Source organism: Peromyscus maniculatus, chromosome 7 (assembly GCF_049852395.1).
Source record: "Peromyscus maniculatus bairdii isolate BWxNUB_F1_BW_parent chromosome 7, HU_Pman_BW_mat_3.1, whole genome shotgun sequence".
Classification (NCBI taxonomy): Eukaryota; Metazoa; Chordata; class Mammalia; order Rodentia; family Cricetidae; genus Peromyscus; species Peromyscus maniculatus.
In genome coordinates this window covers 57,778,623-57,796,944 of record NC_134858.1, presented here as the reverse complement: position 1 = coordinate 57,796,944, position 18,322 = coordinate 57,778,623, and the positions used below count along the sequence as shown (strand labels likewise).

General features: G+C 49.8%; 1 protein-coding gene across 2 annotated transcripts in view; it reads left to right on the top strand.

The window, feature by feature from the left end:
* Positions 1 to 8,881: 8,881 nt before the first annotated feature.
* The window catches only part of Thsd4 (thrombospondin type 1 domain containing 4), a 579,159-nt gene continuing 569,718 nt past the window's right edge, over positions 8,882 to 18,322 (top strand). Inside the window, exon 1 of one of the 2 annotated variants that reach the window (XM_016003663.3) lies at positions 8,882 to 9,064. The gene's annotated coding sequence lies outside the window, so the exon portion shown is untranslated. Of the gene's footprint in view, positions 9,136 to 18,322 lie in introns of both variants that reach the window. The other variant, XM_076575392.1, reaches the window with a different exon arrangement.

Here is an 18,322-nt window from a genome sequence, read left to right as displayed (position 1 = left end):
GAAACCACATGCCTTGTCCAAAGCACAACACATGACCACCTCTAAGCTCAAGGGGACAGGAAGGTGAAATCCTCTCCTGTCACTGAGGAGAAAGTGGGGAGCCTCTGTAAGGTGACCTTATCCAAACTGCAAGAGACACTATTACCACTTGAGTGTTGAAAAAACAAAAAAACCTCAGACTCTACAAAGTCCCTTTTCCAAAAAAAAAAAAAAAAGTCCCTTTTCCAAAAACTTGAAAAGTGAGTGGAGCAAGGATCACAGGCACACTCACAGCTGAGCGAGGATCACAGGCACACTCACAGCTGAGTAAGGATCACAGGCACACTCACAGCTGAGCGAGGATCACAGGCGCACACAGGTTCCCTGAGCACACTCACAGCTGAGCGAGGATCACAGGCACACACAGGTTCCCTGAGCACACTCACAGCTGAGCGAGGATCACAGGCACACACAGGTTCCCTGAGCACACTCACAGCTGATCGAGGATCACAGGCACAGGTTCCCTCAGCGCACACACACGTCTTCCATGACCCCGGCACCTCCTCTTCACAAACCCCTCCACAGAGGATGGTTTTTATTAGCTCCGAGGGAACTTCAGATGTTGAGGAGGAAAAAGTCTGACCCCCCAATTAAAGTTAATCTTGTGAGAATGTGTTTCCCTCCTCCTCTTGCAACAACCTGCAGGAAGGAAGAACGGGGGAGGCTGGCACCCTTTGACCTGCCCGCCATGCACCTTCCTGCATGTACAAGCTGATTACAGGTTACTGGGTGATGTGTGGCTTCCCCCACTCTGTGGTATCTTCTATCTACAAGACCAGGTCAGGAAACATTGGCATCTCCATCACCACACTTGTTGCTGCTTGTGTTTGTTCTCTGCTTGGCCCCATACCTTTGGTTCATCCTTAAGAAAGGTCTTGTGACAACCCAAGAATGGCAATATACCTAAGTACAACCAAGGGCGCAGCGGGGCTCGGCAGACTTAGAATGCTCAGCAGGAAGGGCGGGCGAGGAGGACCCGAGAGCAACACTAGCCATGAGCTAGACCTAGCCTTCTTTTCAGAAGAGAATTCTGGGGCTCAGCAAGGTTCAGTCTGCTCAAGGTCACATGGCTAGAGCTCGGATTAACCCCAGTTCTTCTTACTAGCTGCCCCCCATAGCTTTGTTTTTTGTCTATTCCACTTGACAGCCTTCCATGCATCCTTCCACCCCTAGGAAACCTGTTCTGACCCCTGCCGGACAGTGCAGGGGTCTCCACCTCGTCTAATGGTGTCCACAAACCACGAGAAGTTTTATTGCTTGCAGCAAATAAGAGCAGTGGGGTTATTTCCTCTCGGTGTGGGAATGTGCTGAAGAGCTTGTACAGACAGGGAGGTGCATGTAGGGGCAAGCCCTTTCCCGAGCATGCTCAGTATATGGACATGTACCACTGTTCAAAAAGGGAGGATGCTGGATTTATTCCTAAGGTCATCAGAGCGCATGTTCGGAAGGAAGAGATGGCAGACATGAACGCTTCTGGGCAGAGAGTGTAGCACAGTGAGCTAAGTTTACTCTAGGTGGCCCGAAGGAATGAGTCAGAGTGACTTGGTGACCTTGGCTGGTTCCTCATGCAGGTGTGTTAACAGTCTTTTAAAGGGACAGCAGCTTTCTTCATGGAAGTCTGATAGTTGGCCAGGAAAGATGCCCATGCTTGGTAGCTCATGGCTTGCTGACCGACAGAGATAGGGCAGGTGCTGCTCATTGTGAAGGAGGATGCAGGGTGGGGTGGTACCCATGTAGCTCAGCCGCTGGGCTCCAGGCTTTAAAGAAAAATACTTCTTGGGCCTTAGAACTCTTCGAGGACATACCTAGAAGCCTGGGGAACAAAGCCGTGTTCTGGAAAGCCACAGAAGGAATGGCAGAAACTGTAGGTGCATGCTACCTGGCTGGGTCTTGGGACATACCTGGCGGGGGGGTTAGGGAGTTGGGGGGGGTCCAATGGTGCTTTTTGACTCCCGAAGGAAAACAAATAACTTGATTAGGTGAAGTATCCTTTACATGGGGCTGAAAAGACCCAGGTTTAGCTGGGAGGTAGTGGTGCACTCCTTTAATCCCAGCACTCAGGAGGCAGAGACAGGCAGATTATGAGTTTGAGACCAACCTGGTCTACAGAGTGAGTTCCAGGACAGCCAGGGCTATACAGATAAACTCTGTCTTGAAATCACACACACACACACACACACACACACACACACACACACACACCCCAAAACCCCAAAAGCCAGGTTTAATGTGTATGATATTTAAGGTTTTTAGTAGCAGAGTGTAGCTGCAAATGTCTGTGATCTTCGTACTTAGGAAGTTACAAGGGTATTACCATGAATTCAAGGCTAGCCTGGACTACATAAAGAATAAGAGAAAAACTCCTCTCTTGCCTCTCAGATTCCATAAGCATAAATAGGAAAAGATGGACTTAAGAAGAAGCCGGCCCTGGACATGATCCTGATTTGGACTGGCATCTGATTCAAGGGCAATATGGGAGCCGTTCAGGGTCAGTCCTCAACAGGAGCTCTGTGACTCCCCAGATCAGTAAGCATGGGAGCTTGGTCCATGACCAAGACATGAGCTATGGGGAACTTTGTCCTGCAGCCCTGATGTGCCATTGTGGTTATGTGGCAATCCTCCACATTGTGGTAAATGAAAGACGTGATTTCAAATGCAGCTTGAAATGTTTTTTGAAAAGAAGAGAAGCCACATAGTTCTCTGTGTATGTCATGTTTTCCCAGATGGACCCACAATGAGCCATGTAATTTCCCGCTTGCATTTTCTGAGCCAGTGGTAGATCTGAGAGCTGGAAAGGGCTTCAGAAGATGTGTGAGCGGCTTCTCTTTCTTCCAGCAGGTGTAGTTACGCTTCCCCCATATTACCGATGAGGCCACCACAGCTGTGGCGTGCGTGTTTTTCTATAATGAATGGCCAGGGACTGATGCTGTCACAGGTCCCAAGACTGGACTGTCTAACACCAAACTGTTCCTTATAAACAATGGCTTCCCAGCTTCATGGACAGAGCCGTAGACAGGAAACATTGGAGGGTGAAAAAGAACAGAGGGGGCGGGGGAAACAGTTTGTCAACGGCCTGCATGAGACCATTGCAACACCCAGGCAAAAGCCAGGTGTGGCGACCCACATCTGTAATCTCAGTGCTGGGGAGGTGGAGACAGGTGGAACCCTGGGGCGCACTGGCCAGCCACTCTAGCCTAATCCGTGAGCCCCAGGTCCCAATGAGACACTCTGTCTCACAAACCGAGATGGGAAAGGGTCTGGAGAGGTGGCTCAGCAGTTAAAAGAGCACTGGCTGCTCTTCTAGATCCCTAGCATTCATATGATGCCTCACTACTGTTTCTAACTCCAGCTGCAGAGGAGCTAACACCCTTTTCTAGCCTCTGTGGGTACCAGGCATACATGTGGTACACAGACATATATGCAGGCCAAACACCTATACGCATAAATAAGGTAAAATTAAATTAAAAAAACAAAAAACCAAGGTGGATGACTCCTGAGAAATAAACCCAAGGTTAACCCCTGTCTCTGCCTGCAGCACACATATGTAAACATAAACACATACCTGCACACAAAAAGTAAAATTTACACCAGGGCAGTCAATGAGGTGTCACCATTGACCGCAGTAGGTGGTCCTTGGAAGCGAGGCAGGATGCAGGTGATGGAGACAAGGCGAAATCATCAACTCAGCCTCCACTTGGCTTCCTGGGCTGCAGTGCCTTGGTGTCCTACATAAGCTGCAGCTGACTAGTGCCCATTGGCTTCGCTGCCTCTCCCAGACTTGACTAAACATCACCCCTTCAACAAGAAAGCCAGATTGCTAAAGAGGGACATCACCAGTGAGGCCGAAGTAATGGTGATTTCCAGCACTCCCATAAGTGGATTAGCTGCAAACACAGCCACTGCTCGCTGGTGGAGCTGTCCCCCCTCGGGCCGTCTTGGGGGTACAAGAGGCACTGTGTGCAAAGGGTGAAGGACAAGGCCTTATTAGGAGAGTCTCCCAGGAAGCAGGGGAAGGCAAACAACATTCCTTTATAATGATGGATTTCTTTTATTTTGCTTTGAGTATTTTCATTACAAGAGAATTGTGGAATGAATTTTTGCATTACTTTGAGTATATATTTAAGAAAAAAAAACAACAACAACAAAGGGGCCTAGTGCTGTCCCCACTGGGATTCATTTTGTTTGTCTGAAAACGTTCAGAAATGGTCGTGAGCATCGCTGACATGGAATGGACCAGCACAGCTTCCTCCGTTATTTAAAGCCGTATATGTCTCTCCGTGTTGACTGGCAGCTGCCACTTCAGGCTGTCCCCACTTCTTCACTGGAAGGCTCTCTGATTCGCCGTCCAGGACAGCAGGGGCTCCAGGGCCCCAGCCCCAGCCTGCGGCTTCTATCGGTTCTGAAGGAACAAGGTCCTAGCCGCTGTGGTGGTCTGTGATTATTAACCTGGAGCTGCTTCCCAGGCACCCCAGCTCACCCCCATCCTGGCCCACATCCCACATCTTGCATTCTGAGCCCTGGATACTCCCGGTGGGATGCTTCTGTCTCCCTCCGGCCCTTTATAAGTGGCTTCCTTTCTAGAACAAATTCTCCGCTTCTGTCTCCTTCACTTGGGCCACTCGGCTCGTTCTTTCGATTCCTGCTTCCCTCTAGCACTGCTCCTCTTAGTGAGAAGCATCTTCAGATGGAGGGCTGCCTCGTGGCCGAAAGAGGGAAAAATGAGAAATAATCTGAATGTTTAGAATTCCGAAAGTCGTGCTGTACCAGGTAAGGCCACTTCGCTATCTCTGTTGACAGGATGTGGGCAAGAGAGGAAGAGAGAGAGTGATGGAAATAGAAAGGGTGAAGCAAGATAACCTGAGTGTCCCTGAAGCCTCTGGGACACTTCATGAGAATCCCCGACAGCCAGTCCCCTGACAGTCCATCTAAATACCTCAACCCCTGTGACCCCGGAGACTGTGGCTGCAGACAAATTAGTTTCTGGTCTGCCATGTGGTCATGTTCCAGGTCAAGTTGCAGCCAGCCACAGGCAAGGACACAGACTCAGTCTGTAGGTTACTATTCCAGACCTCTGGAAGAGGAAGAAAAAGAAGTGAGCTAAGGAGGCAAGCGGGAGAGAAAATTTATCCTGAAGTATTTAGATCCAGTTTAATAGTTTATTTTGAATTGCACACATGATGCCATCAAGTGCTTATGGAAGGCAGAGGACACCTCCCTGCAGTCAGTTCTCACCTTCCACCATGTAGGCATTGGGGATTGAACTCAGGTCTTCAGGCTTGGTGGCAAGCACCTTTACCTGCTGAACTGTCTTGCTGGCCCCCAAAGAAATGGTTTAAAACAATACATTTACTGGCACTGGAAGAGGCTTTATCATTGTTTTTGGTGTCCCTGACAAGGTACCTGACCAAGGCAACTCTGGGAAGGAAGGGCTTGTTCTGGCTCAGGGTGCCAATGTTCTGTCTTCTCTCTCCTCTATGCTTAGTCCAGAGTCCCAGCCAATGGAATGTGCCCCCCATGTGCAGTCATCCAGGTTGGGTTTTCCTACCTTAATTAAACCCCTCACAGACACACTAAAAGTGTGGCTCCTAGGTGATTTCTAAATTCTGTCAAGTAGACAAGCTCAACCTTCGAACCACGCCTCCTTGTTATCCATTTACTGAGCACAAGCCTGTCTTGACTTTACAGGGTATATAAATTTCCAAGCAAGAAAATGAGAAGAACTTTACAAGAACCATGACAGATCCTAGTGACGCAACAGGAGGTTGGAATGAGGGGTTTGGGTGTATGTCTGTTTTCTTTCCACCTTCAAATGCTAGCAGCTAACCGCGGTTTCCGCCCCTACTGGGACACAGACTCTGAAGTACTATGCACATGTGCTCAGAATTTGAAAGTCTGGTCTCAAGAAATATTCTCCTAGTGAAATGATTTATACTCACTTGACTCTGGGCTAAGCTGCCAGTGTCTCCCCTGGAGCAGTCTTAGGGCTCCTCAGTGAGGTGAGGGGCCAGAAATCCAGTGCTGCTTTCCTTCCCCATGGACACCCTTTGCTCTAAAACTTGCTCCACAGGTCCTGAGACCCCAGCACCACACTCTTCCCATGTTCAGGCAGCCTTACCGCAAGTGATCTCTGAACCTCCAGCCATGGGGGTGCATGGCGGACCACGATGCCTGTAGTTTTCTGAAGTGGGCAGTCAGTCTCAAAGAGATGGCATCGCTCACAGGATGACTACATTGTTTCCCATCCCTTCTGGAGCAACATGAATGCGTAATTGTGCCGGGGACACAGGTATGTCCAGGGGCTCTCCTCCATGTATAGAGCTGGCACATCATGGAAGGATTGTGGGTGTTTTTTTCTCTACCATTTTAGGGGCCATCTCTAGGACTGGTGGGTAGTAGGTACAAGAGAGAGGCTTCAGCTAAAGACTGAAAGGAGTCTTCTAACAGAGAGCTTCAAACACAGTATGGGCTGATTTAGGAGGTGGTATGTCCCACCACCCAAAATGTTATATATAGATGGCATTGACTTCTTAGGCAGACACTAGGGCCAAGGGGCAGCAGCTGGCTCATGACTGCAGTCTGAAGCACCTGCCCTTCTTACCCCAGCTAGGGTGAGGAGTTTATTTCATACATGAGGACAAAATCCTCCCCATCTTACTCATACATACTTATGTACGTGTGTTGATAAAGAGGTGTGTAACGGTAAATACTTGGTGGGAAAAGGGAAGCCTACTACCTTAGTATAAATATTTAAAGTACTCTTATGTTAAAGCTTACAATGACTGGGGTTTGTTTTAAAGGTGAGTTTTTATTTATGTGTACATGTATGTTTGTGTTAGTGATTGTCATGTGTGTGCAGAGCCCACAGAGGGCAGAAGAGGGTGTCAAGTCCCCTGGAGCTGGAGTCACAGGAGGTTGGGACCTGCCCAATATGGGTGCTGGGAACTGAGCAGCCAGCACTTTTAAATTCTGAGCCATCCCCCCAGCTCACTGGCTAGTTTAGGCTGAATAAAGAGAATGTTCTGTGACACAAGACGGTATGTTCAGAAGACTGAACACTTTTTAAGTGGATCAGAATCAGTTCCTGAGAGCTGGCCTGGGTCAGGTGAGTCTGGTCACTAACAATGCACTTTGGTTTATGTGATGGGTTGACATTAGAGGAGGGGGGAGGAGGGAGGGAGAGGGGAGAGGGAGGGATATAAGGATATTATCTATTCTCTTTATTCTCTTTGCAGCTTTAAAGCCAACATTTCTTCAAAAAGTAAAGCAATAAAGATGCATGTCCTTTCCTCCTGCCACATCCGGTTTAATAAACACCCTTTGTCCTTTAAGAATTATTTATTCTGTTGGTGCTGGGGATAGACCCATGGCCTCATACATGCCAGGCAGACATTGGGCCCTCTACTACACCCCAAGCCATGTTTACACTGTTTTAAGACTGTAGCTCACTAAGTTGCCCAGGTTGGATTTGAACTTTCAATCGCCCTGCCTTAGCCTCCTAGTAACTGGGACTATAGGCTTGTACTCCTAAGCTTGACTATGTTGTCTGAAACATAATTTCATGTAGCTCAGGCTAGCTGCAAATTGGATATGAAAGTTAAGGATGACCTCGAACCCCTGATCCTCCTGCTCTCTGCTCTGAACTGTTGAGATTGCAGGTGTAGGCTGCTTATCAGTTTAAATGGATGAAACCAGTTAGTTTGAAGATCTATTTGAGTCACTGGATCTGGACCCCAGACACCAGGTGCCTCTCATCAAAATGTGTTTGTTTGAACCAGTTGGACTCAGTCAGCCCCAGCTGTACCCAGGTGCCAGGCACTCGAAATTGTTCTCCCTCTTTGGCCTCATCTCTTATGTTTCCCAGCTCCCTTTGTTATTTTTTTTCTTGATGGGGTATCTTTGCTGTCGCTCTTCCCTCCCCTCCCCCCTGCTCCTACAAAGCACACCACACCCACCCCTGATGTGGCCTGGCTCTAAGGTAGGGCGCCTGCATCCTGCCGCCACCCACCTCAGCACAGACACCTGCCCTTTCCAAACACCCCCTGCAGGCAGGCTTTTGAGGCAGCCATAAACAAACAGGCTGATTGACATCAAGAGAAAGAGTCCTGTGCCCGGATGCATCTTCAATTGTTTAAGGTCGTCCTGTCCTCTTTAGGAAAGGAGGGACATTTTTCTCACTCTTACTTCCTTCTCCCAGCTCTAGACTACTTGGGTTGAACTGAAACATTTTAGCATTGTGTTTGGACTCAAGAAACTGGCAATGGGAGATGGCTTAGCAGGCAAAGGCGCTTGGTGCCCAGCCTGAGGACCTTAGATCAAAGGCTAAGTGCTGAGTTGTTCTGATTCTCAGGGAGTCTTTCTCTTAGGGATGGCCTCTCACCCTGGACGCCAGAAAGGAAAACTTCACTGAAAACCAGCCTCAAACCCGTGGTTGCAGCCAGAATGGCTATTCTTCGATACTCAAGGATGCCCTTAAAGCTCCCACAAACCGCTGGCTACTATGAAGACAAGCTCTGACTTTCAGGCTTTGGTCCTCTCTGCCTTCGCCTTTGCTCTCCCATGGACGACCCTAGCCAGCCCGGGTCCCCTCTAAGTTCCATGGTTACCACTGTCCAGCCTCCAGTCCTCTAGCCTCTGGTCCAGACCGTCTTCCCCTCCCCTGCCTCTCCTGGTGGATGTCTCTTCTCAAGGTTCCCAGGGGTCAGGCAGGATCCCGGCTTTAGAGGGTCCCTCATCTCCGGGGAGGCGGGGTGGGCCAGGGCCGGCTCTCCCCTAGGCGGCCGCCAGGGGGCGGCAGGGGCGCCTGGAGGTGACAGCGGGAGGCCGCGCGGGAGGGCAGGGCGCGCGGACCGCGCTCTCCACCCGCAGACTCCGCGCCTGAGCCGTGCGCGCTGGGCACTCGCTTGCCGCCCGCGCACCCGACACACCGGGGCGCAGCGGGAGCCCGTGCGGGGCGGGCGGCCGTCCATGCGGCGGCGCTCAGGAAGCACGCGGGGCTGAGGAGGCGGACGCTCCGGGACCAGCCCAGGTGAGCAGATCGCGCAGCCCGGCCCGCCGCGCTCCGGAGCCCGGGGCGGCCACGCAGTCTGGCGCGCGTGGGTATGTCGGGGGGCCCGCGGCAGCTCGGGACGTTGTACCTGTTTCTTCCTTTCTCTTTCCTTCCTCTTCCCCTTCCTTTCCCACTTTCCCTTCTTCTTCCTCTTCCATTTCCCCTTCTCTTTTCCTCCCCTTCTCTTTCCATTTCTTTTTCTCTTCCTTTCATCTTCCACTTCCCCTTTACTCTTCCTCTTCCCTTTCCTTTTCGCTTCTCCCTTCCCCTCCTCTTTCCCTTTCTCTTCCCGTTTCCTGGGTTTCCTGGAGGCCTGCTCTGCCTTTAGTCTTCATCCCTGACCCTTAACTCTAGGGCCAGGCCACCTAGGGGTGGGGGAAGCAGCGAACTGGCCCTGTGAGATACGCTCAGCTCAGAGGGAAACTCCTGAGTCGCACATGCTGCCCTTGTACCCCCAGCCCAGCCTTGCTTCCCTCTGCTTAGCCTGGGATGGCTGGTGGCATGTGTGTCAGCGCCCTCAGAGCCCCAGCACGGGGCCTCCATCACTCTGGTTTCTAGAAAGCCTCAGAGCCCCAGGTCAGGTTAGTCATTGCAACCCCATGTCATTGCTAGCCCCGGTGGATCTGCTGTTTCTGTCAGCCTGGGATACACCAGGTGCGGCTCACAGAACTGTGGCTCTCTCATAGGACTGAAGAATTAGCTTTTGACCGACTTGCTCACCTTGAAGTGGGGGAGATCTGTAAAGGAAGTTTCATTTTTCTTAGAAATAGCTTGGGGAGAGGCTTTCGGGGCAATCACTTAGCATGCGGAATTATGGGGTCTAGTGAGGTTTTAAGTAGTCCCCCCAGCTCTCTGTGCCGTTAAAAGTGCATCCCTCACCAGTGTCTCCCCCGCCCTTTTGCAGGCAGTAGGTGAATGGAAGCCTTGGATCTGGGGAACTGAAGCCTATTAGAATTTGGAGTAAGGGAAACAGGTAGCTCAGAACGCCAAAGAATTATCATATCCAACGTCCTTTGCATCTGAGACACCCAGACATCAGCCAAGATCTGACACCTTTTAGAGCCACTCTGTTATCTTTGACATCATGGGTGTCTCTGACCTGGTAGAGATGGAAGGGGCATGGTTACTGGACCTGAGAGAATCTTAACTGGGTCTCTGTGTACAAAGGAGCAAACATTTAAACAAAAATGTGATTTAAATGTAGCCCTACTCAATTCCTATAGATTTTTGTTGGCACCATAGTTGAATTCCTTTGAAAAAACGCAGTCATAACCTGGAAATTAATGTGAGGAAGCAGATGAGGGTCCTGGGGCTTTCCCATAAACCTCTGCAGGGCTGGAGCAGGGAATTCCCAAAGGCCCAGCCTGCAGAATGAGTTTGGGTGACGAGAGTATGAGGAACCACTACTAACACAAGTGATTGCATTGGCCTCACTGTGGCGGTGACTGGGCTCCTGTGGTCTCCATGCCCAGCCACAGCAGGGCACCATTGGTCTCACCCTCTGTGCCATGGGCGAAGTCTCATAGCCAGGTGGGAAGGAAGGAAAACAGAATACAGTTCAGGAGGAAGGTCAGGACTTGAAGTTTTTGTTTATCTAGCAATCATGTCTGTTACCCACAGAGCCTGGGCTCGGCCCTTTCCTTCTCTACCCTCCACACTGTTCTCCTGGGCATCACTTTTATCCCTGTTGGTATCCGTGTTCAGGTGCCCCCCCCCCCAGCACCCTCATCCCATTTCCTACATGCATAGCTCATTTATCACAAAGCCCTTTCTACATTCTTTCATGATATCTCAAATTATTTGCCTGCCCCTACCTTAAACCATGTCCAAATTACAGTACCAATTTCCCCTCCTGACTACCAGCCATGGGTGGCTCTCCTCATTGTAATCCATCTCCTTTCATGCTGACAGATTAATATTCCTGAAATTCTGACTTCACCACATCTCCTTGCAAGAAATCACAATGGCTCCCCAGTATTCACTTCCATTTAATTTTTCTCCAGAAAATACTTCTGAACTTTCGTTGTGTGCCAGGGATTATTACTGTGTGCTGGGGGTTTATACAGAGCAAGACGGTATCACTGCCCTCCCTCCGGGGGCTGAGAGGAGAGCTGCTGATAAATGACCACCCAGGGAGGAAGGACGGAAGTAAAGGAACACAACAGAGGGGGATGGATGAGTGAATATGGATAGCCATGTGCACGTGTACAGAAGAGGGAGAAACTGATTCCTTCCTAGGCACACAGAGTTTTGGAGACCTCAGCCCCGGGTTGTCTTTTGGACCAGGAATGAAACTGTAGTGACAGATGCAGAGTCTATCACAAATGGCTTGTTGCTCTTCCCTGTCTCTCTCTCTTCCCCCTCTCCCTGTTTCTACCTCTCTCCCTCCTTCCCTTTCTCCCTCTCCATCTCCTTCCCCCTCCCCACCCCTTTCAGACAAGGCCTCAACATGTAGCTCAACTGGCCTTGAGCTGATCATCCTCTGTCTCAGGTACTGGAACACTGAGATTATGGGTGTTTGCTACCATACCTGGCTTAGCTGTCCTGGCTTAGCTGTGTGTGTGTGTGTGTGTGCATGTGCTTGCAAGTGTGCATGTGTACTACACAGGCCATAGGATGTCAGTCTGAGTCTCAGGAACATGCCTGTGTTTGCCTGTCCCAGAACTAGTATTATAAACATGTATCACTATGCCTGACTTTTACATTATCTATCTATCTATCTATCTATCTATCTATCTATCTATCTATCTATCTATCTATCTATCTATCCATCCATCCATCCATCCATCCATCCATCCATCCATCCATCCATCCATCTATCTATGGCAGAGGACCTTGGAGTTGTGAGTTCAGGAGAGCCCCCCGACCCCCACATTTTGTTGTTGCTAAAGGGGCCTTTGAAACAAGTTTTTGAAAGCACAGCATATCCTTCTTGCTTTCCCTGAAAGCATTGAAACCCAGCCCTTGCGACCCACGATCTGAACAAGCATTAAGAAGAAAGATCAGAATACCTTGGTTTGAAAACCCCAAGCTGGTGGGGGCACAATATAGGCTGGACTCTTCCAGATAGAGCTGGCCAGGCCAGGCTAGCCACAGCCGATCTGGAGTGGCGGCTGACCCATGGCAGATTCTCACTTAACAGTTCTTTATATCTGCCCTCCTCCCACCCCCATCTTCACACAGAACAGTGGGCTAGCGAGGCCTAGAGACTAGCGTGGCTTTGAAGCCCGTTAGGCAGAGCCTTGGCACATAGTAGGTGCTCAGTGTCACTTCTCATTTCTCCTGTCTACCCTGACTGATCAGTGCTGGAGAGAAGCGGGTGCTCATTAACCGTCTTCCAGAAGAAACTTTCCTGTAGGTGCTGGCTCTGTCTGAAGGACTCTTACTGCCCCGTGCTCCAGCCCAGCCATTGCACACACAGTTGTACTATGGTAATCATCCATCCAGCATCCTGTCTTCTCTCCACTTCCTGTCCAGCTTCCCTCTGGGTCCTCTGAAGGGCACGAATACCAGGTGGGCAGTGGCTTTTCTCCCCAGTGATTGTCGTCTTGGGGAAAGTGTGGTCATTCTTAGTTTATTTCTCTTTCGTTCCCTAATCTTTCAGCTAAGCAGTAGATGCTTGTGGTCTGGGATCCTGAAGGATAGCTTAGGTGAAGATAGGCAGTGTTCTCCGTCTGCTTGGGTGTGGTCCACAGGGTCGGGAGCCAGGCTTGTGCCTCTGTGTCTTGTCCCCGGGAGGGTGGCACTGGACAGCTCACAAGCACCCTCCCAGGCCCCTTGGCAGGCTGCCCGAGGCCTGACCAGCAGGGAAGACAGAGGTAATGAGTGATTAATGGGTGCCTCATCTAATCTCCTGCCAGGGGAAATGAAGGACCAGTCATGGGCTGGGAGCTGGTCTTGACCTGCTCCAGGTGGGCTTGGAATGCACCCAGCTCAGGATGGGGATTAAGGCTTGAAAGACAAGAGGAAATGAGATGTTAACCCTTTAGCTGTGGCCCTCTGAGTCCGATCGAGCAGGGGGAAATGGCAGGGGAATTATCTTCAGGCATCTGATGAAAAGCTGGGCATCCCCTTTGATTTATGGCAGGGATGCAGCCACGTGTCTGACTACTGTGGGGATGCTTGTGGGCCTTGACTTTGTGATCGTTTTCTTTGAGGTGAGATCATGAGAGAGATGATTGATTTCCGCTGCCCGGGGCCGCATCAACTGCTGGGAGACTACTTACTTGCCTCCTTGGAAAGCTGCTGATGATATCAGCAAGTGGCAAATTTGCAGCTTTTGAATATGCTTTTTTTTTTTTTCTCCTGACACAGTTCCTCCGACAGTCTGTCATTTCCAGGAAGATAAACAGAGAAGGCATTTGCCCCTGGGCTAGCTACCATCCCTCCACAACGGAGTCCTGTCCACACCAATGGCAGCAGCATGTGTGTGGAGAATAGAACCAGCTCCCTGAGTCCCAGCCTAGGTCTCAACACACTGTAGGCTTCAAACAAGGTCTTTAACCGCTGTGTTACCATTCTCCCACCTGTAAAATGGGTATCATAATAATGCAGCTTATGGCCTAGGGAAGATTTGTGACATTGTAAAATGCTTCCAGCAGGCCCAGACTCATGCCCAGGCCTCTTCAGTCTGAGCTCTCTTTTTATTCTCACCTATCCCTGTGAGTCCCAGACCACCCTTCCTCAGGACAGAAGCTGCTCCTCCTCCTCCTCCGGGGCTCTGAGACTCACTTCTATGAAGTGACTTAACTCTTTGATTGATCGGGCTTGTTTGACCCCTGACCCTGCATGCTTTAAATTCTGGTTCCACCCTCGGTTGCTGGTCCCATGGCCTCCTGCTGCCCTTTTGATTAGACCTCCAGCCCCTTGCCCTCTGCCTCCATGCACAGAATGTTGGTGAGCTGGACAGTGCTGTCAGCCTGGACTTCTGTGGTGGCCTAGGTCAGTTCTGCTCCTTGCTAGCTTTGCTGTGTGACCCAGGAACCCCAGGCCAAGTGGATGCGAGTAGAAAAGATTGCAAAATCAGGAGTTGTGGAGATCGTCTGGCTAGGATGCAGACCTGAGCATCTCCCCCGTTCTAGCTTCCCTGAGCTCCCATCACCTCATCCTAGATAGGCCCTGATAAGTTACACTTACCTAATGTTTGGTAGGAGGGCCAATGCCCTCCGTGGATGTGAGGTCTCCTGGGAGCCACGAAGAACTTGTGGCTAGTTATCGGGTGAGGGCCAGGTAGAGCCATGATGCACATTTTTTGTTCTTACTGTTTTGTTTCTTTCTTGTTTGGTGGTACTGGGGATTGAACCTAGGGCCTGATCAGGCATGCCAGGCAAGTGTTTTACTACTGAGCTACATCCCCACGCCTGTAGGGTAAGGTCTGAAGTCTTGTTACTAGTGTGTATTGGTGCAGCTTTTGGCTCCAAGGAGAGTCCGGAGCAGACTCTGGTCCATCCCTGTTTCACTTAGGATGCCATAGTCAGGCCCAGGCCTTGACTCTGCTATAAGTGCAGAGGCTCCCTTGCCATTTGAGAGAGAGGGAGCTGCTGTGCACAGAGCCCCACATCAGGTGCTGGCTTTTCCTGTGTGAACAGGTCCTTGAGGGCCAGCCAGACATCATCCTGTTCCATAGCTCAGACAGTGGAGGTTCACAAAGCAGGTGTACAGCAGAGTGGCTGGCATCTGGCTCCAAATGGGTACTCTGGGAACAAACAGCAGTTAGTGAATGAAACAAACAGACAAACAAACCCCAAAACAAGACTCCATCTCTCATATATGCACAGTAAGCCAGCTTCCTCTGATGATCTGCTCTTGCCTTTGTATATGCTTATATGTTTTTGGTATGTATGTATGGGGTGTGTGTGTGTGTGTATGTGTGTGTGTGTGTGTGTGTGTAGGCCAGAGTATAATGGTAGGAGTCTTCTTCAAGTACCCTCCCACCTTATTTTTTTGAGGTAGAGTGCCTTGTGTTTGTTTCCTGTTGCTGTGATTAACACCATGACCAAAAGCATTTTGGGGAGGAAAGGGTTTATTTGGCTTGCACATCCTGATGGATCACATTCCATCATTGAAGAAAGTCAGGGCAGGAACTCAAGGCAGGAACCTGGAGGCAGGAACTGAAGCCGAAGCCATGGAGGAATACCACTTACTGGATCATTCAGCTTGATTTCTTACACCTCCCAGGACTATCTGCCCAGGGTTGGCACTGATTACAGTGGGCTGGGCCCTCACACATCAAACACTAATCAATAAAATGCCCTATAGACATAGAGGTGTTGTCTCAACTGAAATTTCTTCTTCCTGAATGACCCTTGTTGATAAAAACAGAACACAGGGTCTCTCACTCAGCCTGGCAGGTGACTGATTCAGCTGTGCTGGCTGGCAGTTCCCAGGTACCCTCAGCATCCACATCTCCACCGCTGGCATGGCTGAGGTGGACCATCATTCTGGCTTTTCATGCATGTGCTGGGGATGTGAGCTCAGCTCCTCATGCGTGTTCAGCAAGCCCCTTATTGACTGAGCCATCATCTCCCAGCCCCAGACAAACTCATGCTATAACTTAGCTGATGCACATTTGTCTTTTTGGCTAACATGAGTCTGTGTAAATATTTCCCATTTTCAAACAATTATAAAGCAGAGTTCTTTACTTTTTATTTCTGTGTATGTTTGCGTGTGTGTATATACATGTGTATGTGGGCACCAATAGAGGCCAGAAGACGGTGTCAGAACCCCTGGAGCTGCAGAATGTTGTGAACTACCTGATGTGTGTTTTGAGAACTGAACTCAGGTCCTTTGAAAGATCAGTGAGTACTTTTAACTGCTAAGCGACCTTTCCAGTACCCCTTTTAAACTTTTGGATTCCCATTTCTTAAGTATAGTGATGATCTCCATAGCCCCTCCCTACCCTGTGTTAGGAGCTAGGTTTTTTTTTTATTTCTTCCTAATCTCTAAAATCAGCACACCAGGAAAGGCATGCAATTTGCTTTTCTTTATCTATTTCTCATCTCATGTTCTGCCTTGGAAATCAGATCCAGGCCACATGGTCGCCTGGTGGTCATACTGACCCAGGGTACACAGGAACCCCACAGAGAGCAAGCTCCTGGAGGCCTGTGTGAGCACCAGAAGCAGAAGAGGGCTCATCGGCTGCCCAGTCCTTCCTTCTTGCTGGTTGTTTCTTCCTCAGGGCTCAGGTTAGAGGAACTCAACACCCCTCACTTAGCAGGCAGGGAGACGCATTGTGGGGTGGGGACTTTCTGAAATCCAGGGAAGGAAATGATGTCAGTGTTCACAGAGGGTCCTTGAAGGAAGGTGCTGGCAACTTCCTAGATTATGCTCACACATGTGACTGAGTCCATATGGACAATGCTGTGCATCGATTCATTCATGCTCCTGACTCTCTCCCAGGGAGCAATACCATGCATTGCAGAGTGTGTGGATTCCACACCCTGCTGCTTGCATGGCTTTGGACAGCATCAGTTGAGAATCGGTTTGCTCTCTTGTACAATGGCCCAATAATCTCTGTACAGCTAGAAAAAGCAGTGGGGACAGCCTAGTGCTTGCTCATGAGCCTGTATTAGCTTTCCGTTACTGTAACAAAATAACCAAGGTTATCAACTATCAGGAATAATGGTTCGTTTGGGCTCAGAGCTTCAGAGGCCTATGGTTGCTTGATCCTATTGTTTCTTGTCTGTGGCACCACCACAGCACACATGGCAGGAACATATGGTAGAGGAAGGTTTTCACCTCATGGTGGCCAAGAAGCAAAGAGAGGGGGTCAGATCCCAATATGCCTACAAAGTTAAGTCCCATGTGACCCTTCTTCTTCCACTAGTGCCCACCTCTTAAGGGTTCTGCCCCCTCCCAATAGCATTACCCACTGGGGACAAAGACTTAGCATGTGGGGCTGGAGAAAGGCCTCAGGGCTTGAGAACATGTGCTGATTTTGCAGAGGACCCCAGTTGTCCTGGCACCCACACGGTGACTCCCAACTGCCTGGAACTCCAGTTCTTCCTGGGGGTCCTACAACCTTGCCTTCCCCAGGCACCCGCACTCAGATGCCTGTTGCTACCCATACATGTAATTAGAAATAAGAACAAATCTTTTCAAAGAAAAAAACATTAAGAGAGGCACGTTCAAATTAAAGCTGACACGGAGGGCCTACTATGTTCCTTAATAAGCACGAAAAAACCTGACTGTGAGATGGTGTTTCTGCCTAAGAGCATGGTGGTTCCTACAGCCTTGGGCAGGGGCAGGTGAGAGGGAAGTCATTATAATAACCATAGTGAACAGCCCCGCAGACCCAGATGAAAGGCACTGGACTCAGTGCTGGGACTTTAGAGAGACGGGATGGGAGGTAAGACCCAGTAGGAGGAGACTGAGGGGGAGAGGTGGGGTGAAAGGAACTGGAAGCCATTCATACGTTATGAGAACACCATAGCCTTGATAACCTCTTGGAATTGAGACCCTCATGAGTGAGTCTTCCCACCCCACCCCAGAATGAATGCAGTGTGTGCATGCGCGTGACACAGCACAGCCTCCGCACACAGTGATGTTGGCTGTGACGTTGCTTCTAGTCCGTGGTATCTCTTAACATGGCCTCCTCGTAGCATGCCCTGATGGTTCCTTTGCTCTGTCAGAGGCTGAGGTTGCTTCTGTGGTCACCCTTCTCCTTCTTGCTGTGTTCTCAGCCTGGCTAGAACCACTGTCTGGCTGATGGTGTCAGGCAGGGACCAGCAGCGTGTTCCTTACAAGCATCAGAGTTGGCAGCTAGGCTTTGCAGGACATGAGTCCCTAGTTCAGCTATTAGTGCTGCCTTTTGAGCATGTGTGAAGCCACAGACAGGGTCGTTGATGCAGTCCAATAACACTTCAGGGGCTCAGTGGTTCTGAGACCTTGCTGCTCTTGCGGACGATTGGTGTTCAGTTCCCAGCATCCACATGGGGTGGTTCAAACTGCCTGTAACTGCTTACCTCTTTGGGGACCTGTGTACATATACATAAAAATAAAATCTCCTTTAAAATGCTTTATGGATAATGTGATGGCAATTTCATCATCCCAGCATCTACATCACGTGTCTACGTGTCCTACCGCATTCTCTCTCTGTCTCTCTCATGCATGCATGCGTACATGTGCGCGCACACACACATGCACATTATGTTTGTTGTTCAATAAAGTTTACTGACTCCTGTCTAGGTTACCACACTATTGAAGACTTTTTCTTTTCTTTCTTTTTTTTTTTTGGTT